The 26,568-nt window shown below is 44.1% G+C and overlaps 1 protein-coding gene across 34 annotated transcripts in view; it reads right to left on the minus strand.

Annotated features, from left to right (window-relative positions):
• Positions 1-26,568, minus strand: part of dmd (dystrophin) — a 196,625-nt gene that overhangs the window by 168,487 nt on the left and 1,570 nt on the right. The window contains exon 1 of one of the 34 annotated variants that reach the window (XM_078096574.1): positions 5,137-5,460. The exons of 31 other annotated variants lie outside the window; for them this stretch is intronic. The gene's annotated coding sequence lies outside the window, so the exon portion shown is untranslated. Of the gene's footprint in view, positions 1-5,136; positions 5,461-26,568 lie in introns of those variants that run through there. 2 more of the 34 variants (XM_078096542.1, XM_078096461.1) reach the window with 2 other exon arrangements.

Consider the following 26,568-nt stretch of genomic DNA (forward strand, 5'->3'; position numbering starts at 1 on the left):
TTTCACACCCTTTCTCAACTCCCCTTCCCAAACCTATTATTTTCTTTAATTTATCCCCCCCCCCCCCCCCCCCATTTTAATCATTGACAACATCTCAAAAAAAGAAACGCACACAGCCTTACGCAGATGCACATATCTCGGATATGATAAAAAACATGGACAGCTGCTAACAAAAGCAACAGACTGCAATATGACCATAATAAAAGGATTGCTCTTCCCGTTCCAATCTAATGTATTCGGGCAATCACACCAGTGATGCACAAATACAAACAGCTTTTCTCGTGAAAAGCAGCAGCTAGTGTACAAAAAAGGGATGTAGAAAAATGTTCATTCTGATATTTGCTGATTTAAATGACAGATATGGGTCAGTACCCGCCAACAATGGGTTCCGAGCGAGATCTAGTCATGACTACCATAGTCCCCGGTGGCCTTGAACATGAGTCCTGCATGTGTCAAAGGGACCACAGCGGCACGAACTGCGTGACGGGTTCCACCCGTGGGGCTTTGACACAGCGGCCGAGTGATGGCAAGCATGTGAAGGGGAGGAAGAACGAGGAGAAGTGGTGGTGACTAAACTTTTGAGGAATGGTCTTTGCCAAACTCCACTCCAGGCGACCCCGCCCCCTTTTTTAGGTCATCATTTCAGTTCATTTTGATATTCAAATTTAATATAGAGAACTGCTTTATTAATCGTTATTTTTAATCATTTACAACAATGGTTGTTTTTAATAGTGCTGTCGCAACTCTTTTTATTATTGTAGTGGATACAATTTTACCTTCAAGAAAGTTCATTCCTTTCCTGATACCCCTCAGAATGCCTCACCATGTCTCTCTCTCTCTCTTTTAACACTCAAAGTAGTAAGCAATGCTCGCTCAGCTGCATCAGTCCGGACCTGACAGAGGGCATATTAGCCAGCCTGAGGGTGACAGGACAAGAAGAAAGGAGCACAGTTTAATGGATGGCAACGCTTTTCTTTTAACAGGACACCTCCAATCCCACTTTCCACGCCACCCCACTCCGTGTCACAGAGCCGAACCGGCTCCCGCCAAACCAAGCGTGACCAGCGGGCTCAACAGCAACAGTAGACCATACCAATCAATCCACACACACACAGCGAGAGAGAGAGGATAGAGAGACAGCGATACAGAGGGATAGGGAGGGTGAGAGAGGGAGGAAAACCAAAACAACATTTTCTTAAAAGAGGGTAAACATAGAACGAGACTCAGAAAGGTGGAAAAGAGAGATGTGATGTAAGAGAATAACCGAGGTGTGTTTGTGAGGAGGGGCTGGGGTGGGTGTGGGGGAGGGGGGGTGATTATGTTCGTCCTTGTCAAAAGAGGATAACGAGGGGAGCTGAGCTGAGCTGACCTAGCGTGGCAAATCCCAGCGTGCACCTGTGGTGCCTGGGAAGCATCCTGCAGGACAAAACGGACACAACCTGCGACACACATTCACAAGAGCGCACATCCAAGGACTGCCCTTCCCCGACTTTGTGTGGAACGTCTCGCATAACGGGCTGATATTAAATCACAGGGGGTGGATACGCAACATCTCGGGCAGTAGGGAGGATTTAATGAAGTATGTTTATGACTGGCTGACCCTTTGACCCAAGCTCACGTCGTGCTCAGGGTCAACAGTGGAAGCTGTATCAAAAGCACACAGTACAAACATGGCATTACAGGTTTAAGCCTTGCATTTGAAATCTCGCTCTGATTAAAGGCAGGCGAGTAACGCAGGGAGTGGGGGGGGGGGATCACGTACAAGGTATTTTTAGGTTTAAAATATTTTCTATTTGTCCCTTAATAACTATGGCCACAATCTGACGATACAAGTAGATACGGGTTGTTACGAGCCGCTCCCACAGAAAACCTTTACAGACAATTTATTTTGTTACTATGTGTGTGTTGTCAAAGTTAACGATCACTCCAAAGCACTGAGATATCACAAAATAGAAGAATCGATGGTGGAAGTCATCCTTGCACACTTATCTCATTAAGTCAATCCAGGACTTGAGTCCAGGCTGAATTATGTCATAAAAAGAAATATCTTGATTTTGATCACATATTCATGGTATTCATGCCATACCTGCAGGTCACGGTTTTCAGGAACAAATTGTCAACAAGCTAATTTTCAGAGCTAAGTGTTAGTATGCTAACATCGTAAACTAAGATGGCAAATAAGGTGAATATCATGCTGGAAGAGCATTAGCACGATAGCTAAACTAAAATGATAAACAAGGGGAGCGTTATGCTGGAAGAGCATTAGCACGATAGCTAAACGAAAATGATAAACAAGGGGAGCGTTATGCTGGAAGAGCACTAGCACGTTAGCATGTTGGCTAAACTAAGAAGATAAACAAGGTGAAAGTTATACTGAATGCTGATTTTAGCATTTAAAATCAAGGCACTACTGTACACATTAACTGTTCATTGCTTAATTAAAGATTATGCACAGATGAAATAATATATTGTGTTTCTTTTTTTAATTTAATTTTAATCATAATTTAATTTTAAGGAACGATAGATAGACATAACAACAAGGGAATGACAAAAAGGTAAATTACAAACCAAGCTTAAAGTGGACAATTTTCTGGGGAAAAAAAGGCGATGTCCCTTAATTTCGCTACTGCTCTCAAACACCAGCAATCACTCTCTCACACACACACACACACACACACACACACACACACACACACACACACACACACAAACATCAGCTGGCGCTGCAGCATCATCGGACCCGCCACCGGGCTGTATCTACAGTAAGGGACGTGTTTTTTTTTTACTAGTCAAGGGTTGCTCGGCTGCTTGTCGACTCGTCTGTAAATCACTATACTATTTTGGACTTTCTCGTTCCCTGGTTGAGTTAAACTAAAGAGAGGAAACGTGGCGATAACCTACCCTACGAAACAGAGCCAGTAGAAAACCATAGGAAATCACTGATGGGACCTCTTCATTCCCAATACAGACAACCGGGTTATGAGTAGTGTCTGATTAATTCTTTGTGAGTGGGATCATTCTTTTACATTGACAGCAACACCCGGATGGATTTAAACAAACTGAATGAACATTTCTTGTGATCCGACCACTCAAAGCCCTTTAATACTTCACATCATCGTCGACCCATTGACACACTGACGGCAGAGGTAACCATGCGAGGTGCCACTGACCTGCCCCCTAATGTGGCGAGCCTGGGCGACACGTTGACATGGACTAACGGTCCTCAGATGGAAGGACGACCCTGGTCTACTGAGCCTCAGCTGCTCGGTAATAAATCATACACAAGCAACTCATTAAAAGAAATCTATCGGGAAATGTAATTTAAGCATGAGGCCTTTAAATGGTGCAACAAATATATACAATACCTGTATCGCTGCATTTGTACAAAATGAGACTTTCTACAGGCTACCCCCTTTTTCACAAGACAATATACCTTCCTCTCTATAACAGTTCTATTCATTCATGCCACCCTTTAAAAAGCCCAGCTGTAAGTGAGGGAAGCATTGCCCATCAACGTGGAGAACAACCCCTCAGTGCTGAGGTTGAATGGCGCATCGCGTGAGGAGATGCGATGCTTTTGCCCTCTGGCCTCGGTTCTAAACTCCGATGACGGGTGTTTAATGAGGGAGGAGAAATTCATTGATGACAAAGCTGATTTGATTGATCAGCTGATTTATTTGAACAATTGAAATATAAATTGTATAGTATTGTAGTATACTGTGAGTTATTATATTGTTTCAGCAATACAAACATTTTTTAGCAGATATTAGGTGTTATAGAACAATCAATAAATATTTATTTAATTTATTTAAATATTCGAAGATAATAATGTTTACACAACTTCAACTGCTATAAACTCTATCTTTGAATTTGAGAAACTTTTTACTTTGATAAATGTTAGTTCTCTATTTTGACTATATAATAATAGATATAATAAATCATGTTCGGTGCACTTCCATGGTGACTATATCCCGATCTCCTGTTACTTTATGTGTTTATCTCCAACAGTAAAATCACAATTTCCACTTGCACTGTGCTTATGTCTCATTGGGGCCACTTTAATCGCATTGTTTGCACATGGGTTAAGAGTTACCTGATGCCACTTATTATTTCGGACATGCCTTCAGGGTCTTAAACTGTAGGTAAGGGTTTTTTTTAGTAGCCTCGTGGTACTTCCAAGTAATTCCGTCTGCTTTCTGCAACCTGTAACAGCAAGTGTTGTGTTTATGTGAACAAGCATCTTTGTGCTGTTTGTCTCCCAAGGGATCACCTTAATATTCCCACAGGGCCTGTCTGCGTTGGGTGTTTTTTTTTTAAGCTGCTACATGAGAACCTGTTTTAATTGGATATTCAGTCCAGGTCTGAGGTTTAGAAAAAAATCTGTACAAAACCTATAGCTTTTGGTAATTATTTCAGGATCCATCCATCCATCTTCAACCGCTTATCCGGGATCGGGTCGCGGGGGGCAACAGCTCCAGCAGGGATATGGATATGAAATACTTTAATATCCAGTCCCGCCTTTATTTCTAAGCAAAGTAGCTGTCATCACCTCGTGTACAGGGTAAACAACATTTTTTAAAAGCGGGGGGGGATTTGACGTTGATGGTGTGGGCGAGACAGGATACGCACAACACGCATAACACGCGCGCGGGCGAACACACACACACATGCAGCTGAGTCTGGCTGGTCCTCAGTGGCTCCCTCTCTAAATTGAATGACACTTCCATGACACTATGGAATGGACCGATCTGCAACCCGTGCACAGAATTAACAAACGACTTGCGGTAATCCCTCGCGCGCACGCAGGTTCACGCGCTTGATGCTGAGGAATGCCATTCACCCTCGCGTGCTTCTCACGCTCCGCCTGCCTTGTTTTTCGTGCGGAGTTTATTCCCGAAACAACGCGAGGATTGGCAGCAGAATTCTCCCAAAACTAAATCCTCATAATCCCCCTTTGTCAGAACGAGCTGGACATGTCTCGCGCCCGGCACGCCAGCTGGACTTATTTGACAAAAACACAAATAAAAAGAAACTGCGCCCCAAAACACACGCACGCCGGGACGGCTGAGGCGACTTCCAAGTGCGCGGTGCGCGTTCTTCCGGCAATCATCCCCGCGTTGCTTTCCAGGGTCTTACCTGGAATCGTGCCTTTCAGAGCCAAGAATAATCCAAGCCGAGCCGGGGGGGGGGGGCGAGCTGAACAGGTGTATGACCGAGGTGTGCTCCCGAATCTCCCCCCTCCCACCCCAAAGAAACCCGCGCGTAAAAGCGTCCTCTGTGCTTATCCAGGTGAACGCGCAAGCACGGTCGATGCAGGTGCGTGTGCCAGTGTCCCCGTGTGTGGGAAAAAAAGCCTGACACGGTGGAGAGAAGGGGGGAGGGAAGGAGGGGTGGGGGGCAACACACCGAAGTGTGTCAGAGTGATCCGCTCGCTGTCAGTCACAGTCCCGAGGATGTACCGGAGAAGTCCCGGTGTTTGCGAGCCTCCCGGTACAAGAGACTCCTCCTCCTCCGGCGCGCTCACCGTCTGGCGTCGTCTGGTGCACAAGTATTCTCTCTCTCTCTCTCTCTCTCTCTCTCTCTCTCTCTCTCTCTCTCTCTCTCTCTCTCTCTCTCTCTCTCTCTCTCTTTCCATCCATCTCTTGAGAAAACCACAGGCTGACAAACTGAGACTTCCGAGTCTGAGACGCTGTTGCTGTGTAACTGTTGAACACAATGATGTCATGAAAGGCGAGTTAACTGCAAAGAGAAATCTTTCAGGCGACAGCATTGTACAAAGAGTCGGGCCAATAATCCAAAGTTTTGTTTGAACTTCCTCCTTCATCCCCTTTAGTTGTATTTTATTTTGACACGTCACATGTTATTGTTGTGGTAATGATACATTGTTATTCAAGTATAGGTCATGTGAGATGCATGTACTGGTAAAGTATATTACAACATCGTTTTGTGCTAAAGCCGTGTCTCAAGTGTCCTGTATTTGACCCTGATGTGCAAAGAGCAGCATGATACAAAATGTTAGTTTGCAGCTGTGCCCTGAGAAGGGAGGACGGTCGACTCGAGCTCATAGAAGCTTCAAAACAAAGGACGTCTGTTCATGGCCTTCGTTCATATCTTATTCGGTACGAAAGTTCCGGATCCACATTTTTTACTTTTATGTCAATTAATTATGATCTGCACCGGCCACTGAGGAGGATCTTGTGTGTGTGTGTGTGTGTGTGTGTGTGTGTGTGTGTGCTACCCTCAGCTTCACCTGGGTTCTTATCTCAACCTGCTTTGTAGCTTCTCGTAGCTGGCACGGAGAATGTTCTTCACATGTGTATAAAAACTCAGCGTTGTTACTGCTCGGAGACGTCATTACACCGAGCGCTGAGATACGTGCTGGCGTGTTGGACCTCCTGCTTGCAAGCAATAGTTAGAGCCAGATATCTGCGGAGAATTGCTCATGTAATCTTTTTCTCTTCTAAATAAATGTTAACTTTTGTCTTTAATTGATCAACGTGCTGCGATTCTTCTCATCAACCAACTCGGGGGGATCGGAGATCCTGACAGTCACGATAGAAGTTCAATTTAACTAATACACACAGAGAGCCTGAAGAAAAGAAGTGTAAAACTGCAACTTGGATCTAAGCACACATTAAACACCCTTCATTGAGTGAAGCCTGGCATCAGTATTAAAACTAGCATTCTCTCTTCGGACAAACAACGTTATGGAAAACAACGTTACATAACAATAGGTTGTTTTTCCCCAACGTTGCTTGACATCTTTGTTACACCAAATAAAAAAGACAACAAAAAAAGAACCAAAAAAACTCAGGAAGCACATAACTGTAACAAACTACACGCCTGGTTCTGAGTTTTCAAGAACACACAATGGCGTCACTTTTCTCAGACAGTTGGCTGCTTGAGTCAGAAGATTTTGCCTCCAGTGAAAGACACAGGAGCTTCTTCTCTACAGCGAGATATTTGATATCAGAACCATTTCAAAGGAAAAACATTCCAAACGCAGCCCGTCAGCTTGACCGCCGCTGCATTAGCTTTAATGGAAAATGAAATTATGTCCAAGTTCTCCCTATCCATTTAAGTTAGCCGTATAGCCGGTAGTTAGCTGGCTTGGCATCATGGTGTTCATTTCTCAGCATTTTTAAAATATTGATAACTATTATTTACAAAAAAACAATTTTTTGGTATCGTGTTCACAATCATGCCGTGACAGTGGGTCACGTTTCCAAAAGATCTCAGCCCATCCTTTGCCTGTAAGTGGGGAGCAAATTGCTGCTGCCCAAATGAAACCCCCCTTCTCCCACCTCCCTTCCTTAAACGTGTGATTTATATGTCTTTCCTTGTCTACTGATCACCTCTGTGAGAGGAACTGGAGATACAGTATCAGAGGTCTTGAACATCCATCAAACCCAGCATTTGTAGACCAGGAAAATTCTACAAAACCTGAGTTGGATTTTGGTTTGTCCCAATGAGAAAAAAAAACTAAAACGGGGGGGGGGATTATCGAGCGTGAGGACCCGCACTGGGGGGGGCCTTGATCGCCGCTCTGCTCTGCAAAGTGTTTTTTCTCTCCTCATGAATAGAATATCAGCTCATTTCCTGGGTCATCTGCTATGGGGGTAATTGGCTGACGGGCTGAAAGCATACTGAAACACACTTAACCTCCACCCCCAGGGACACACGCAGGGAGTGGGGGGCGAGGGGTCACACACAAGGTATTTTTAGGTTTCAAATATATTTTGTATTCGTCCCTTAATAACTATGGCCACAAGCTGACGATACAAGAGGATACGGGTTGCTACCAGACGCTCCCACAGACAACCTTTACGGCCAATTTATTTTGTTGTTGTTTGGGGAGACGCTCACGTTTCATATTGATTAACGTGGATTGAAGCTCACACCTCACTATGCGTGTGTTTTCTAAGTTAACGATCACACCAAAGCACTGAGACAGCACTTAAACTCCAGCAGGACCACTGATCAAGAATGATGATGAAATGGATGAGAGATTCGGTATAAGGGGCATTGTTTCATACTTACACATTTGCCCAAGAAAGCTGCTATTTTTTTAAGTTATTGTGTTTTGGGGCTAATGGAGCCGAATAACTGCTTTATAGTGGGAGGCTCATGCTGCTGGGAGTGTAGTTAATCATTGTGTTGAATTGCACTGGAACACTTTTCACCTTCCAAACATTTTAATTTGGCAGTATTAACAAGTGAAATTGAAAAAGGAACGATTAGGAACCAAAGGAAAAAAATAACCTTCTTAATTAGCTTCTTTTTCTTAACGTACAATCATACTACAGTCAAGTTGCAGGTTTGTTGCTCTTTGGAAACAATGGTGTTTACTAGATTCATTCTGTAGTGGATCCCCGTCCTTTCATCTCATGTTGCACATTAACACAACACATTTACCACCTGATGAATATTACATGAACACATTTTTGCATTATGCATTTGGAGAATTTCCTCCTGAGTTGATAGCAGGAGCGGAATAAGTGTCAGTGCGTCAGAGCGGGGACGTGATGGAGGGCCCACGGAGCCATTCGTCTGCAATGGGATTAAAGCCATCGGTCAAATAAAAGTAGTTCTGTCAAGTGAGGCTTTATCTGCTCGCCATCAAACAACCACTGGCGGGATGTTGAGCCCACTGGTCCCAGCGTGTTAGACACTGGAGCCAAAGACACTCCGCTTCTGATAAGAACGTGTTGTTGTTTAGAGTAGTCACTCGGATAGAGAAGGTCACGTTCACGCCAGGGAGAGGTGGTATAACTGCCGGTATTTGTGCCACTCTCCTCTGACCAGAGCCACTGGGCCTGCTGAGCGCACCCAAAATCGCTTGCTTTACATCAATAAAAAATCTAAGTTGAATTCATTGACCACTTTCATAGTACTCATGTTACTTAGTTATTTGACAATATGAAAATATTAGTGAGTCATTTTAATCAGGGGGATTTTTGTTGAAGAGTAGTTATTGGCAGTAGTAGTTGAGTATTTCAATCTTGCTCTTCTTCAGCCAACTTTATCAAATTCACAATTGCACGTGTTTTTTTAATGATTAAAAGCATATTTTGAGCAAATGTGTTCAAAGCCTGGGGATAACAACCAATTCGATGCCACCATTGTGAATGGATTTCTTGGTTGATTGACTAGTAGCAGAATTTTCTGTTCCATCTGCACTGAAGCACTACTCATGAATAAAGCTGGTGTCCTGAGGTAAAGAGTGCAGTTCAATTCAGATTCAGCTGGAGGGTGAATATTAAAAGAATGAACTCACAACTTCAGTGTTGTTCAAAGACTACTTAGCTTACACCCTGGAACATAAAGGTTATTTTAATGCTTTCAAATTACATTTTAGTAATTGAACCTTTTTCTTGTTCAAATGCATGCCCATAACCCCATCGATCACTTTGCTACATTATGTGAACCGGAAGCTGGCATTTGCATCACCAGAGCCCCACGGCCGTGTGATGGGAGTCTTGTCTGTCTTGTGTTGACAGACCCACACCCCTCAGAGGTTGACAGGATAAAGCATAACGGAGAAGGCTGCCTGGAGGTCGTATTTAAGCTGTTAGGGTCTGTTGACTGAAGGGTGTCTGCTTCTTTCATCTGCAGCAGGGGGGTGGGCCTTGACCGCTGAGCAGCGGCGGGGGGGCCACGTACCCTGCTCCCTGATGAGACTGTGAGACGCAGCCCGGTGAGATGCTTCGAATACCAGGCCGCGTGTGTCCATCGTGACGAACTGGATCATCTGTATTCATGTGCAGCAGCTGCTGTAGTGTAAAAGTGGTTCTTTTATTTTTTTTTTGTCCCTGACTTTGCTGCCATTATTTCTCTGCCAAGCTGGGAATATGGCATTTCTACTTTTGGCTCGCTTTTCGCCAAGATTGTCGCCTGCCAGGCACGAGCAAGCAAGACCAAATGCTACAACACAGGACCTCACCCCTCCCGTCTCTCCTACAGCTGAGCGAGACTGACCTGTGACCTGCGACTAGTGGGCGCGTCCTCGGTGAGTGAGCATATGCCTTTTTATTTACAGCCATTATGGGCGCCGTTCAGTGCCGCCATCATTCAGTTAGTGTGGGGAATGGAGGGAGGTTTCCCGCCCGCTCATTGGCCATGGGGAAGGGGGGGGGGGGGGGGCACATCTTTAAGGAGTTTTGATTGTTTGGATAATGACCTTCTCTACGTGTGCCACCGTTTATGTGTATGTGTATTGAAAAGGGGGGTGACAGATAGGAACGCAGCCGGACCAGCTGGTTGAAAATCGCCGCAATCTGCTGCCTAGTTTGGCTGGTACCAGCACACACAGACACACACACACACACACACACACACACACACACACACACACACATTCATTAGCCAAAGAGTGAAGTACATTTATGCAATTGATTACTGGACATTTTGGCGTGTAGCTGTACACACTCCCCTTTCCTCCCATGGTGAAACCACTGCCCTGTGTCCTCTCCATTTCTCTCTCTCCCTCTCTGCAGAGAAGCGAAAAATCATTTGCGGGTTATTAAAATAATTTATTACAATTCCCAATTTTCTCTTAATTAAAATTCACTTATCGCAGTTGGAGACTAGAAAGCAGTGCAGTGAAGGAGACTGCATGTATAGGAATGTGCATATGTGTGTGCCTACACCTGTGTGTGTAAGTGTGTGTGTCCAAAACTTGGGCTTTTAATCACTAGCTTCCTTGATTAAGCCACACTGGGAGGCAATTCATTTTGGAAAATATTAAACCTCGCCATAAGGCGGTGTCTTTAATCACCCGGCACTCACACCAGACTGAAACGTTGTTTAAAAGGCAGTGCAATATCTATACCGACCAGCAAGGGAGGGACTCTTTTCATCGCTAAAGAATATTATAAGTCCATGAGAAAATAACATCATACATCTCACTTCAGAAAGTAAACAAAAGCAGGTTGAGAGTCTTGTGGATCAGCCGAAGCTAGCTGGCACTAGCTAATTAACGCTAACTAATGGTAAATGGACTGTACTTGTATAGCACTTTTCTAGTCTTCCGACCACTCAAAGTGCTTTAACACTACATGACATCATTCACCCATTCACATCCATTCACACCCTGATGACAGGAGAACCATACACAGTGACACCTGCCCATCAGTAACTAACATTCACACACTGCAGTCGCAGCTACGGGAGCAATGTTGGGTTAAGTGTCTTGCCCAAGGACACAACAACCCTCTGATTGGAGGGCGACCGTGCTCCCCACTCACGCACAGTCGCCCCAACTGAGTGAGTTATTTGAAAAACTCCAGTCTCTGGCAGACTTTTTAACGTCCACGTTCTTCCACAAAAGTCCTAAGTACCCACAGTATTCACATTCTGGGAGACGTCTTTATGTCTCCTGCTGAAAACATCGTCTCTCCGACAGCTTTTCAGCGTTCCTCCATGACACGGACAAAGGGACGCTCAGCTCTTTCAATTACAAAAAGCCCTAAACCGGGGATTTGGTAGATACAACGGCTCCCTGCATAAATGGGGCAGATACACACACTTGTGTGCGTACACTGTATAGGACTGTAGCCATGTGCCAGCTCCAGCTGCCTCTGGGCTCACTGGGAGTTAGAAGGCACCCGGGTTGCCATGGACCTCCGCGCCTCCTGTATTGTATCCCGGCTACAGTTGCTATGACATCGGCATTGTTGCGACAATGAATGTACTCATGTTCCCCCTGCGGAGAGCGGTCCCGCGGAGGGGAGGAGTCATTAGCTAAATGAGCGAGGACTCAAATGACGTGCACGGTTAAAATGTGTGCAGACACATCCTGCGGATTCACACACATCCAAAAAGGACTCACACCTGCCCACCGGTTTGTAATTACCACTTCTTTGTTCCCGGCCTTTTGATAAACAGTCAACTGGAGCTTTTTGGTAGCCGCTCTATGCTCCAGTGTGTCTCTTCGGTGTGTGCGGGGTTCACCTGTGCAGGTGTGGTGGTGTGTGGAGGACAGAGAGGGACGAGAAGGGACAGAGACTACTGTAGCCGGGCCTCAGTCATACACAACTCTGTTGTTTGATTTAACTAACGAGTCGCGGGGAGGTAAGATCACTATCAAACAGACAACCCCGCAAGCTAAACCCATCACGTCGTTTTACTTATTAAAGACTCCCTGGGTGAAATAATCCTTGTCAGTTGTTGAGTTGCAGACTTTGTTTGCTTAATAGAAGCACTTGCACACGGAGTAGAGAGGGTGCGCCGGGAAGCGCCGGGTTGGTGGTTTCAACCCCGGCTGCTCCATGTCCCATGTCGAAGTGTCCCTGAGCAAGACCCCTAACTGCTCCCCGGGAGCCTTTACGGCAGCCCACTGCTCCCTCTGTGTGGGACGGGTTAAATGCAGAGAACAATTTCCTGTATGTGTAAAATAATACTTGGCAATAAAAATGGCTCCTGGCTGGCCCTGCGGGCAATTCACCCGACTGCACAGCGATCATTTTCCCTGTGTTTTATGTCTGAAAACCCAAACTCAATCCCACTGTATCAATTCTAATTGCAATTGTTGTTGTTATTATTATCAGTATTATTCGAGGATGCAGTCCACCTGCGGGCAACTCCAATGATTGAATTAGATCAATTAGTGCTTAACCAGATACACACTATCCAGTGAATTACACCAATAGTGGGGCAGATAGTAAAATAATTCTGCTAGATCACCACCTAAACAGTAGAAATACAGCATTGATATTATTAAATGATCATAACCTGCAAAATCTAAAAAACATATGGCTAACGATAACCAAAGATCAGAATCAAAAGCCATTTGTTGCCACATATGCTACAAGAATACAATAAGATAAAGTGAAATATGATAAAACAAGCAAGGATTAACAATATAAACAGATAAGAACGTTAAAAAATGGGTGTGATCTGAACAATGAGGGGATCTGGAAGAGGTTAAGGGCCCCTAACCTATATTGGTGTGATCCCATCAACCAAATGTATGATCCAGAACAGGGTCAAGGCCGTAAACACAAACAGATGTGCTTTTGTTGGCTTGAATTTGAAATGTCTGTTGAAATAAGGTTTACACGTATTGAATATAAACACTTTAAACAGTCCTAAATCAATTTTGAAGTATTAACAAAATTAGTTTCCAAAGTAGTGGGACAGATAATTTCAGTCAAATATGGATTCAAGCATGTAGTTGTTCTCCAGAGCAAATCTGCCTGATTAGCCATTAAAATATCCGATGGCAGCAATTATTCAAGATAGCCGCCAATTGGTTCTCCAAAAATGAGTTTGTATTTCCCCGATTTGAATGATCTTGTCTATTCCTGTGTTTCTGGAGCTAGATATGCCACTTTATTATCCTTCTGACAAAAATATGGCTAACTAAGGCTACAATCATTAATTAAACGAGGCTATTTGTCCTATCAGTTTAGCGTCATTTTAAAGGTTGACCCTGCCTGATCATTAAATTGTTCCCATGTACGATTATGTACAGATAAATGGCGTGTCCTGTGACAGATATAACTAGTATATATTATATTTTAGGTTGTTGTCAAGTGTTCACAATTCATGTAATTGTTATCTAAGACAAAAAAGTTAAACAAGCATTAAGAAAGAAGAAGGAAGAAAGAAAAGTCAAGATCGTAGCTACGAAGCAGATATTCTGACTGTCTTATTGTATTCACAGCACAATACATTTAAATAAATGGAATGTGTCATCATTCAGTGTGTAACACCAGCATGGAACAGCCAAGCCAAGGATAACAGGGGTGACAGTTATCTGGATTGATTGGATTGAACAGATCACATAGGACTTCAGGAATCAGGAATCAGGAATCAGGAAACATTTATTAGCCAAAATATGTCAAACATACAAGGAATTTGTCTTGGCGGTTAGTGCGCGACAGTAGACAGACAAGACAACAGTGCACAAGTAATAAAATAAAGTGGAATGAAATGCTAATGCAATGGGTTAGTAGAATAAGGCTAAAGCTATGGGTTAGTATAAAACAAGGGAATAAAGTTAAAAAAATTTAAATATTAAAAAGTTAAAAAGAAAAATATTAAGCATAAAGTGCACTAACGAACAAGTAACAGACAAGAGACAAAGTGACAAGTGACAAAGTGATGAATTGCAGTTAAAGTGACATGTGCAGTGTGAGGGGGAGTGACCGGTGGAGTGTTATAGTCAGACAGTGGGGGACCGGGCTCTATTGATGAGCCCGACTGCCGACGGGAAGAAACTGTTCGTGTGGCGGGAGGTCTTTGTCCTGATGGACCTCAGCCTCCTGCCAGATGGAAGGGGCACAAACAGTTTATGTCCGGGGTGGGAGGGGTCGGCCGCGATCTTTTTAGCTCGCTTCAGAGACCTGGAAGCGAACAAGTCCTGCAGGGACGGCAGATTGCAGCCGATCACCCTCTCCGCAGAGCGGATGAAACGCTGCATCCTGCCCTTGTCCTTGGCTGTGGCTGCAGCGTACCAGACGGTGATGGAGGAGCAGAGGATGGACTCGATGATGGCCGTGTAGAAGTGGACCAACATCGTCTTTGGCAGGTTGAGTTTCTTCAGCTGCCTCAGGAAGAACAACCTCTGCTGAGCCTTCTTGGTGATGGAGCTGATGTTCAGCTCCCACTTGAGGTCCTGGGTGATGATGGAGCCCAGGAAACGGAAGGAATCCACAATAGTGACGGGGGAGTCACATAGGGTGATGGGGGAGGGTGGGGCTCTGTTCCGCCGGAAATCCACAACCATCTCCACTGTCTTTAGAGCGTTGAGCTCCAGGTTGTTCTGGCTGCACGACGACACCAGATGGTCAGACTCCCACCTGTAGGCGGACTCGTCCCCACCAGAGATTAGTATGACAGCAGATGAACGATCAAAGTGTAGGGCGACTGTATGAACTTGGTTGCGTCTCATACAGGAAAGTGTCCGCTATGCATTACAGGGTGGTAAAAGGATCAACCTTCTGTCACGGTGTGGTTTATTTCCCGTCTTATTTTGTAGATTCTGCCTCTTGTCTCCCTGGGTAACTTCACTTCCTGCCTTGTCCTGTCGTCCCCTGTGATTGTCTGATTGTTTCCACCTGTGTCCAATCACCTGCACCTCCCTAGTGTATTTAAGCAGTGTGTGTCTCTTGTCACTTGTCGCGTCATTGTCTATTGTCCTGGATGTTCCTAGTTCCTGTCTGCCTTTTTGCCCCGGTTCCTGTGTGCGTTTTTGCACGTTGGCCTTTTTGCTTTTGAACATTTGGACTATTAAAGTTTTCTTTTGTTGCTCGAAGTCTGCGTGTGAGTCCTGCCTTCCCCGCATTCCTGACACCTTCAACCCTGAATGTCCGACTTGCCAAGGATGAAATCTCTACTAGTGAGTCACAGACCACCAAATGGAGCAAGGGCTGCATGTTAGCAGGACGAGAAGGAAGACCTTAAGTCCCCCCAGGCCAATCCCCCCAAAAGAGGAGATAGTAGCTGTGTGAATCTGGAGAGGAATATTACCCATTTCCACTCACTGAATAGCACTATCCATCAAATTCGACCCTACAAGACTTACTGGTTGTGGCATAGAGGACTCTTCGAGACAAAAGAGCACAATATCATCGGACCTGCAGGCTGTTTAACAACAAAAAGTTAGACAGAGCCAGGAAAAGATCCACCCCAGCATCAAGCAGTGATATTGGTGCTAGAAGCAAGTCCAATGAAGTCCCTTTCATGAATTCAATGGTACAGCTTAAGCGCTTGTAAACAACTCCACAAACAGTCCCTGAGGCTAGAAACCTCCCCAGCCGAGGGAAGACCGGCTCATTGCGAAAAACATTCTGACTCATCTGCACTTCTGTTTGTGTCAAATTAAATCAGTTGGAGTTAACTCGGGAACCACCACACTTGAATCTGTCTCCAATTACGCTCAACTATACTGCAGACGCGTGTGAATTCTCAATGACAAAAAAAAATAATTAAATTGAGTATGATTTTGACAACTGTACTTTAAATGGCGTCCGATGCCTCCACTTTCAAAAGGCTTTTCATCCTCCTCTCCAGGGCAGCGTTTTAACCATCATCCAGGTCATAAACCTTAATCGCAGAAAGGTAAATCTCTAGGAGATAACAGATGGGGGATGTCTCGGCCTTAGAAGTTTGATTACTCAGGCGCTGTGTTTCATGGACTTTAAGTCAGGATCCAGAAAAAGAGTGCTCAGTCGCTGGTGTTGTTGTTGGAAATGTGCCTAATGGCAACACGCCTCTTCCCTTCAGTGTTTTATTGTGATAAGTTTAGTTTAGTTTAGTTCATTTGCCATTATGTTTTGCAAAAGGGAAAAAAATAATTTTTCATCACCACGCTTTCTGGAAATGAATCAGACTTTTTGACGACTTTATTGAGGCTTGAGTTGAATTCATTCATTTGATTCCAATATAAGGGCTTACACTCATTTTGATGATTATAAAGTAAAGCAAATATAACATTGTAGTAACACAACAGTAATATAATATAATAATATCAACTCAAAAGGGTGTATGATTTGTGAAGCCAAAGCGAGCTGATCAGGTCAGCGCAGGTGTTGGCTGCAGGCACATTCAAATTAAGGAGAGGATGGTAGTCACGCGGCGTCCTCCGTGTTCTCAGTGTTTCTTCTCTTATGTAAGTCCAAAGAAGGTCCCTGTCTGATTTGGAAGGCGTGTGCAGTGGAGGTCCTGGAATACAATCTATTGCTAATTATAAACCGAGGCTAATGGCGACCAAGCCGTCTCAAGGAAGAGCTCAGGGGCTGTAACCCGGAGGCCGGGGGGAGAATCAGCGTCTGCACACAAACACACACACACGGAGACATGCGCGCACCCAGCCCCAGAGTGATTAGACCCGCCCCACATGTGAACAGCAATTAAGTGCAATCAGAGCCTTGTGCCTCTCCTCCCCAGCCCTCCCACAGTGTCTCTCTCTCTCTCTCTGTCTGTCGGTGTCTCAGCCCTCATCTGCAAGTCTTGGCATTTTTTTAGTGTAGAGAGAGACCATGTCAATCAGAAATGTTGTGTCCACGTGTGTTGGATTAGGCCCCGGTCAGAGCAGGAAGTGCTTAAACAAAATGAATCCCAGTGTTTGTGTGAAACATCAGAACCAAGGGGATGTAGCGACTAACACTCAGAGTGCTAGTTCACCAACAGCTGTAGCCGGTAAGCTGACCGCTAATCATACTTTGGGTTACAGACGGCTCCTTTCCGATGCAATCTATGGAGGAAGAAGTCAAATGAAAAAGCACAGTGGTCGTCCTTTAATGAATCAGCCACAATGAGACCACGCTGGGGGGGGAGGTGTTGGTCACAGCTAATGCAAATTCAGAAACTAACAACACTAAAAGAGATCAACAACGCAGAGGGGATCAGGTTTTCGGTAGAAACACTTGACTGAACTTGCAAAAAAGAAAACATGTCGACACACATGTCTACACACATTGGACCCGCGGACCCAATTCTGGCCCGTCTAATGGAACATATCAAAAGCTTTCATTAAAACAGATTTGGCTCTGATTTCCTCGACAATCATTAGCTTAGTAGGAATAAACAGGTGTATCTTTTTTGTGCCTTCAGTTTCAAAAATCAAAATTAGAAGACATAAATCGTATTTAAATTTAGCTTCTATATATTTTGAAGATGAAAACAGTAGCAACTGCAGATACACAATTTCATAGCACTTCTTTTTCCTTGTGTGTGAGACGGCTTTTTCTAACCTTTTCTAACCTGCTTGAATTGCACTGCTGCTAGCTTCATGTGTCATCAAAGTAACAGATGTCAATCAAAGTGGTGCCCGCAGTAAGATAGATAAACCCTCCACTCTTATACATATAGCCTACTATGTATACATCCTTAATGTCCCATCATTCGAGGGAGGCCTCTCGCAGGGGGCATCATGTGGTGAGTCAGACCGCCCGCTTAGAAGCTCCCAGAACACCCTGCAGACCCTCACTGCCTCTCAAATTCACCAAGCACAACTTTCAAAAAACCTCTGCTCCACGGGCGCATTATCATTTTCTACTTCTTCATCTTTCCCCCATCTGGTTCCATCTTCCCCGTGGCCTCCTGCCTCCTCGAGCTCAACAACTCTGAACCCGTCAATCCCAAAGTGTTGCTCCTGCTCTTTCAACTTTCTCCCCTCCCTCGGTACATCCTTCATCTAAAATATTCCTGCGACTCGCCTTCCCAAGACCGTGGGCTCCTGGCAGGGTTGTGGTTTTCTGTGTTTGGTTTTATTTATTTTCACACTCCCTCTTTCCCTCCTTCACATCATCCATTGAACCTTTCAACCCTACGTGGCCCCGTCGGCCCTCGAGCCATCTGTCTCCATTTCTCAGAACTTTTCACTCACTCCCTTTTTTCCCAGCATCTGTATTTTCTAAATCATCTCCCCCATTTTATTTTTCATTTCCAAGACTTTCTGACACCATTTGAGCAAGCAAAAAAAAAAAGAGGACAAAACCGCTGACAACAGTTTCATAAAAGAGAGCGAGAAAGGGGTGAGGAGTAGAAGGGAGGTCGGGAAGCTCGGTGTGTGTGTGTGTGTGTGTGTGTTTGGCGCCTCTAATCAAATAAAAGATAACAAAACCAAAATGAAAGGAGTGGGGACAGACAGCTATGGAGAGACGAGAGCTGAAATGGCGGGAGAACAAACAAGTGGAAAGGACAGCCAATATAGAAAGGGGACCAAAAAAAGGAAAAAGTGCTGGGCTGAAATGAAGTCAGTGAAACTGTGGATCTATAACTTGCTGAGCCATGAGCACACACAGCAGGAGGCGCACTCACTGAGCTCCGGAGTGGAGGCGGTTCGCTCACAGCCGGACCGAGGCAACCCCTCCCTCGTCCTCCAGCCGTTGGCTTAATCGACTCATCAATACTTATTTATGTGTATGTATATTAAAGAACCAGTGTGGTCATGTCACGTGATGCGGTGTACGAAAGAGAGAATGAAGGAATGGATCAAACGTAAAATACATCTATATATCTACATAATAATATTTAAAGAACAGTGACAATAAGACAGAGAGCCACAGAGCGGGGATCAGGTATCCGATCACATCTCCAATACAAGATTTAAAGAAAAAGAGATGCTTTCAGTTTGGTGACACCAAATCCAAGATGGGTCACCATATCTTGAGAGGATAAATTGGTTAAGTAATAACCATTTAAACATGTTTTGACCCAATATAACATTCATGATTTCAGAAAGGAGGCCCACGATTGTATTGTTTTGGTCCCTCTGGCCGCTTTCATCAGTGTTTTTTCTTTTCCTCTTTTTTAACTTGTTGAGTGAAAACAACACAGAGTGAAATAAAATGAAATAGAGAGTGCGTATGAGAGCTGCACCGATGAAGTATTTTAGTAAGCCAACCAGGAAGTTAGCATTGCACAGGTTTCCTGGACGAAAAGACAGTTTGATTTTTCCCTTATATTGTGGAATATTGCAGGAAATAAACTGTGACAGCCATGTTTTGATTTTAAACTGATAGAAAAACCCAAACCTAAGATGCTAAAGGATACAAAACAAGGCTTGCAGACTCATTTATTTACTCAAGTGTTTCTGTATCTCAGAAGAAAACGTGGGGACTCTATTGAGCTTGTGTTAACCACAGACGTGATTTCAGGCATCTAACCAAAAACCAATTAACTTCCAGACTAGTGAATAAAAAGTGCAAAAAAACTCATGTGCAGCTTTTTATTCCGGCATGAATCACCTGAATACAAACTTTCTTGCCAACTAAAAAGCTGCTTGAAAATATGCAGACTTTGTACGTATTCATACATATGACATGATTTGTCCCCAGAAAGAAGTACTTGTGAAGTATTGAATGACACAAGTTCTCTTAAAGGAAAGTAACTGAATGCAAATGTGTGTCAATGAATGGTCCTCCCACGAGGGTCCAGCTTCTCAAAAAGGGCTAAAGGGCTGCCTGAGAATAAGGCCTGTGTACACGTTAACTTTTTCTGCCGCTGATAACTGGAGGAAGGGCGCTCTCCCCCATGAACGCATACGCATAAACACATTCAATTTTTCCCGATGCAGAATTCATTGAGTCACTCGCTCTTTTTCTGCACCTAAGATAGTCTGAAAGGGGACAGGGCGTTTTTTTCCCTCATACTACCAGAAAGAAATGACTGCAGGTTTAGAGTCAGGTCTTGAAGGATGCTCTTGGAAAAGGAAGACACAGCAGGAGTGCAGATGGGAGGTGATATCACTCTTTTAAATTAGACTCTCCCTCTCTTATCTGCATCTTTCCCCAACTCCCTCCACTTTATATCACTTATATCACTAAGCTTGTTATTTCCGCGTAGGGTACAGTGTGGAGTGTATAATCAGAAGCAATGGGTTTCCTACCTGCTTCTAATTCAAACATACTAGATGTTTAATGTAATTTATTTTTTCCAAGCTGAATGTGAGTGTAATACTATATGTATAATCCACCAGGGCAACTCGCCTTAAACAGCCCCTGATGGTTCGCCCCATCGTGTCCGCATTCAGAGGTCTGAAAACGTGAACTTCTTGAGCACACAACAAACAAATACACACAGAGGGTCTGATACTGATGCAGCAGAGAGGATCAGAGAGGATGCCATTTGAGATTTACATCATCTGTGTTTGCTGGCCTTTTTCCTAGTATGGGAAGGAAAGGGGTCAATTCCTAACTCAAAAACTCTTATTTTTCCTCTTCATTTCTGTCACTGTCACCTGCCGTCTAAAAGTGAACTAAAACTATTGATCCAATGGCCTGGGGGGGGGGATGTTCTGATCCGGAGAGAGTGGATGTGTTTGCCTGCACTCCCAGCCACCACCTGATGCTCGTTTTGAGTCCCATTTGCTTCCGTCTGATGGCGCCTCGCCACCGGTCTGAGAGGGCCATGGTAATGGAGGCTTGACAAATCGATGCAGCGCAAAGGAGAATTACTTTTTTGTTGTTGACTTAGGGCCCAGCGGGGCTCTTTCCTCCGACCCGATTGATCGGCTGTTGGCCCACTTCCAAGAGCACGGGGTGCAACCTGATTTGGAAAAAGGCACTTTTCCTGCCGTGAATCCTCCTAACCCAGAATTGATTGAACGGAAGGGGTGGGTAGGTACCTCTGGGATCTTCAACTGCCAGACTCATTAGGACATCCACACTAGCAGCCACCTCCTCCTCCACCTCCTCTTCTGGCCTGTAGTGACCCAGAAAACTCCATGTGGGTCAGATTCCTCACTGTCTGAGGATGTGGGTGCTCCTATATGTCACCACTCAGTCACCTCTTATCCCACATATTGCCCCCCCCCCCCCCCCCACCACCACCACAGAAAAGCAACTGCCTTTTTTTTCTCCACCATCGCTTTTGTTTCCCCTACCCTCCTCTCTCTCTTTCTCTACATCATTGCCATATTCAAATCTCCAAAGCACAGGCAGACCCATTTCCATTCGTCTTCATTGCCAGCATCTCAGAACAGGCTCTCTAAGGGCGGCCACGAAGCCCCGCCTGCCTCTGCCGCCATCTTCTGTCCACGAGAGTCATTGCCTCACTGAATCCAAGTTGAAGTTTGCATCTGTAAATTGACACTAGGATTTCGTCTACAGGAATAATGTGTTTAATTACTTCCAACCAGACAAGCTAATGTAAAATTGAATTAGGTTGTCCTTGGAAACAATACTAGTATTGCTAAGGCAAAAAAGCTTTTTTATTGGATGCTAACGATTGCTAAAATTGGCTCAAGCTTTTTTATTAAAATAATCCGTCCCTATTTAAAAAAATGCATTAGCAATTTAATTTTGTTTCCTTTACGCCTAGTTACCACACGTGAATATATTTCATTTTGATGAGCAATCATAGAAAATGATATATATAATTCAATAACATTTAATTTGAAAAGCCCAATATCTCCAAATTGGCTTTACAATATGCACCACCTACAACATCCTCTGCCTTTAAACCTTCAAAGGTGAACAGTTCAGAGAGCAAATACGTGTGTGTCCCCTCTCCCAGTACGGGCGGAATTGCAATAGATGTGTCCACATGGAAAGATTTATTACAGCAATTATGACAGAAAAGACGCACACACACACAGAGGCCTCCTCACGCCTGGAACAAAGTCGTCTTACATAACCACAACTCTGTCACGTGTTCACAAAATGTTCTGACCAAGATTTCACTGGTGTATTCGACCCACGGTGACGGCACATTTTAATGTTAGCACAGCCTTTACCACACAGTCCGTGAACACAGCGACATTATCAACGCGCTAAACCACAGTAAAATTCTTCTCAAAGAGCACGAACTGTGCAGGTAGCACGCTAGCTAGCTAACAGCATGAGTGTCAATGGCCACGTTCTATGCAGTCACACACACACACACACACACACACACACACAGACATCTGTCATTGTACGCGGTTCCCGATGAGTCCCACACTTTGTTTTATGAACCATATTTGTACAATGAGCTTTTACAATACAAAAGCGGATCAAACTTTTGTACTAAAGGAGAATAAGACAATTATTAGCTTTTCTTTTTTGCTACCGAGACACAATATTATTACTAGTAATATAAACGGTTAATGATAAGAAAAAGCAGTAGGCCCTAGTGGTAGCAAAAATAGCAATAGAAATGTGATTAATAATAATAATAGTAGCAGTGGGTGTTAGGCACGACCATGGTCCCATTTAACCAAAGACCATGGAAACCTGCAATCCTGTATGGCCCTGTTCCTATTATATCAAGCATTCTACCAAATACAAATTGGAATTTCCCAAACGGCCCTAGTCAGTCAGGCTTTAGAAATTAGCGATGTTTCATTTCCATCATTCCCCTGAGCTGGATGCGACGGGCACACGCTGACGAGCTGTCAGCTCAGCACACAGCATGCTGTTTGTTCACTTAAAGCTGTCTATCCACCGGTTGTTTGGTCCCGTGTTTCTCTTGTTTCTCCTGTCCTTGGTTTGAAGATGAAAATGAAATGTGTTTTTTAAACCTGTCTTCTTTCTCTTTCCACACTGAGCTGAGCCGAGCGGCTGTATGTAAATGCCCGGTGAAGGCTGATATTAACTGAACGGAGGGATCTCTTAAGTGCTGCATTAATTTCTCCCCAGACACTTTCGCCCTACTCAGATCTGTAACCCCCCCCCCCCCCCCCCCCTCTTTGCTGATGACAGATAACACAGGCTGAGCCTACAAACACCGCTGAGGGACACCTTTGACCCACAACTCTGTGTGTGTCTCCATGAGCGGCTTAGAGAGTCTTACTCATCCGCGTGGGTATTACAGAAAATTTGCCTTTGAAGAGCACAGAAGTGAAGTGAGGTACAGTGAAGTAAAGTAAAGGTAAAGTAAAACGAAGAAAGGTAAGACGAGAGACACGTAAAGAGAAGAGGGCTGAACAGATTGGAGATATGGGGCTACACCAAATAAATTGAATGGAATTGAAAAGTAGAAAAATGAGAAGTGACAAGAAGTAATATCATGTCAAACCAAAAGAAGTACAAAGAAGAGAGGAGAAAATAAAAGTCGAAGGGCGGGCAAATTAAGTGGGTTAAGATACGGGAAAGAAAGGGGGAAAGAAAAAGACGAGTAGCAAGGAGATGAAGTGGACTAAGATACACCAGGACAAGTGGAGAGGAGCGTCAAACAAACAGAAACAACGAGAAGAGAAGAGACCGTTTAAGACGGGTGAAGTGAAGGGAGGCCTTTACAGGTCAGCTTTCTGTCGTCACTAACGCTGTCCCTCCTGGACGCACTCACACTGTTTAGCATATCACAGGGGGTCCTCAGGGTGCGGCTGTCCTCACTCATGCCTGGATTTACCTGCTCTGATCAAGATAATAACCCAGAGGTCGGTGCCTGCCCGAGGAATGATGGGGAACAGCAGAGTGGCTGCAGACCTGCAGCCCCCCCCCACACACACACACACACACAGTGTCTCACACACACACGCACACAGCCTGGCGGCAGCATGTCGCTGGCTACATGCTCGTGCTGCTCGAGGTAATACATTAAACCAAATTGCAAATCAGGGTGCGAAAGGCCGACCCGGGGAGAAGCTGTCTCTATCCATCCGTGTGCGGTGACTAAACATCACAATGGAAGAATCACGCCGGGGCTCCAAAAATGAACGCCGACAGTTGCAAACCGCTCAAAATGAAAATAAAGGAAAAAAAACTAGTTTTTCCTATTCAATACAATCTTGATGGGAAACATTTTCGTTCATCCCTTTAATCTCGCCCATTTGATTATTTTTAATTATGTATTTAATTATTTTCAGCAATTTGACTTGTAAACCTTTCGGGATTTCAATGAAATGCTTCAGTTTTATAGGACGGCTACAAAGTGTGCAAGTTACATGGGACCGTGACACATGATATTATTCATCAAAATTAGTTGGTACGAGCTTCTTTTTCACTAGAGGAGAATATAATTAAATCTGGATCAAATTCAGAGATATAGATGACGTTTGCCCATTTATTGCACATATGGGTGCACAATATGACCTTGGATGAGATGTGAAGGTTTAGAAAGGGCCTTTAAAAGTCATCCGGACTTTAAAGGCATTACTTTTAAAGGATTCTCTTATCCTGTAGCTTTATTTATTTGTTAATAAAAGGACATTTTCCTAAAGGTTCGGTGAGTTTTTTTTTAAATCACAAAATTGAAAAACAAAACCCTACCTCACCTTACCTAACCTTATATTGTTGTATTCTGATCTTTCTTTGTAACATTTTTTAATAAAAGTTTATAGAATAATTTGTTTGCTTATCCAGCCTGTCTGTCGAAATATAAGAATGATTGACATTTCTTTCAATTTTACAAAAATGTATGGATTAAAATCTACTTAATACTTTATTTATACGTATATTAATACATAATGAAAAACATTAAACGGATTAGCTAAACTCACTTAAGTTTACTCTAGCTTCAAAATGTCTTTTCATTTTATTTCAGGTGTGCGTGTGTTAAACACATTGTTATGTACTTTTCTTAAGTATTAAGTATTTATTAAGTAATTTATTAAGAAAAGAAATTAAGAAAAGAAATTCAAGCCCAAGTTTTGGTGGAAACTTTATACCACATGTGGCATGGCATGTTAAAAATCTGAGTGAGACAGACAGCTCGATTTAGCCATGACAGACCATGCAGAAAGAACAACGTGGGGGGGTCCAAATACGACACAGGGAGGGGTCAAGTTTTACTGAGACGCAAGTCAGGAAAACTGAGGGATTTAGTAACCGATATAAGGGAGAAAATGAGAAAGAAAGAGGCTGTGGAGAAGGTGAAGGAAGAGGAACATGGGAGGCTGGGGAAAGGAGTAAATGAGAAAAAAGAATCCAAGCTATTTGACACTGCTCAACAGCCGCCAGCTGACCGCTATTTCCAGCAGGAGACGATCCACCAGCTGTGGGAGGGGAGCGGGAGAGCACACACGGAGACAAGAGAAAGGGTGAGGACGAGCGAGAGAGAGAGAGATGGGAAAGACTTTTTTCTCAGTCACTCAAGAAGAGTGACAGCAAAAGAGCTTCACCTCCTGACGAAGTGGAAAGGGGAAGCGGCCAGTCCCAGTTCCCACTGGTGTTTCACCCTGTGGACTAATCACAATGTCCCCTCTAAAGCCCGGAACCCTAAGCTCTGAGCCCTGCGCCCCAACCTCTACTAAGTTAAATATTTGATCAATAAACAAGATGCTACCTCACCGTACCCAACTCCTTAACCCCTTCCTACGGAAACCCTGATTGCTCAAGGGAGAAAGAAATCCCAACCGGGAACCCATTTTAGAGGTCCGATGGGGCAGAACTCAGGTAGACAAGAAGAGCGGGTCATGCGCCAATTGGAAGATTGATGGTTGGTTCCCTGGCTCTTTCAGTCAACATGCTGCCGGGCAAGATACTATTAGTTTACTTTAAGCGTTCCGTGATTAAATTCAGTGGCAGCTAAAGCGCTGACGGGCCTCAAAGGGTTTGCGATTGGTTCCAGTAGCGTTGACCCCAGAGAATGGATCACTCCAGAGTACACTAGTTGTGTACTTCTCAAGTACACTACACTGTGTTCCTCCACGAGCTCCACAACTCAACAAGGTCAAAGAGATCAGCTGTTTTTAGAATTGATCATTATCTTTGTCAACATCCTTTTGGCCAGAGGAAGAAAGTGCTCATGGGAAACGTAGTTTCAAGCAGACAGGCACCTGAGCAGCTTGAATACACCGAAAGGATATATGTTGAAAAATGTTGAAGAATATTAAATTATGACAGAGCTATGTGGGATGACACGCGGCACAGTTCTTTGTAAGATCATGCATATAAATACTTTTTACTGAAGACTTGGAAGGAGCGGCATCCTGCTGTGACCCGGTCCCCTCTCTGCAGTCTGCGTAATCACGCTTTCAATTGCACTTCATCACATCATAATTACATCTGTCACATGGAGGCAGCGCTTCTACACAACGACAGCAATCAGCCGCAGCAAGAGAACGTCCGATGCATGTGAGCATGTTTTCCGTCTTTCCTTCAATAGTAACAGTTTGATCGGATCAAAAGGCAATCGTTTATTTGTGGTTCATTTGTGTATTCTCCCAAATCGGTCCTTCAATGAGAAACACGGACA

The sequence above is a fragment of the Gasterosteus aculeatus genome, chromosome 1, assembly GCF_964276395.1.
Source record: "Gasterosteus aculeatus chromosome 1, fGasAcu3.hap1.1, whole genome shotgun sequence".
Classification (NCBI taxonomy): domain Eukaryota; kingdom Metazoa; phylum Chordata; class Actinopteri; order Perciformes; family Gasterosteidae; genus Gasterosteus; species Gasterosteus aculeatus.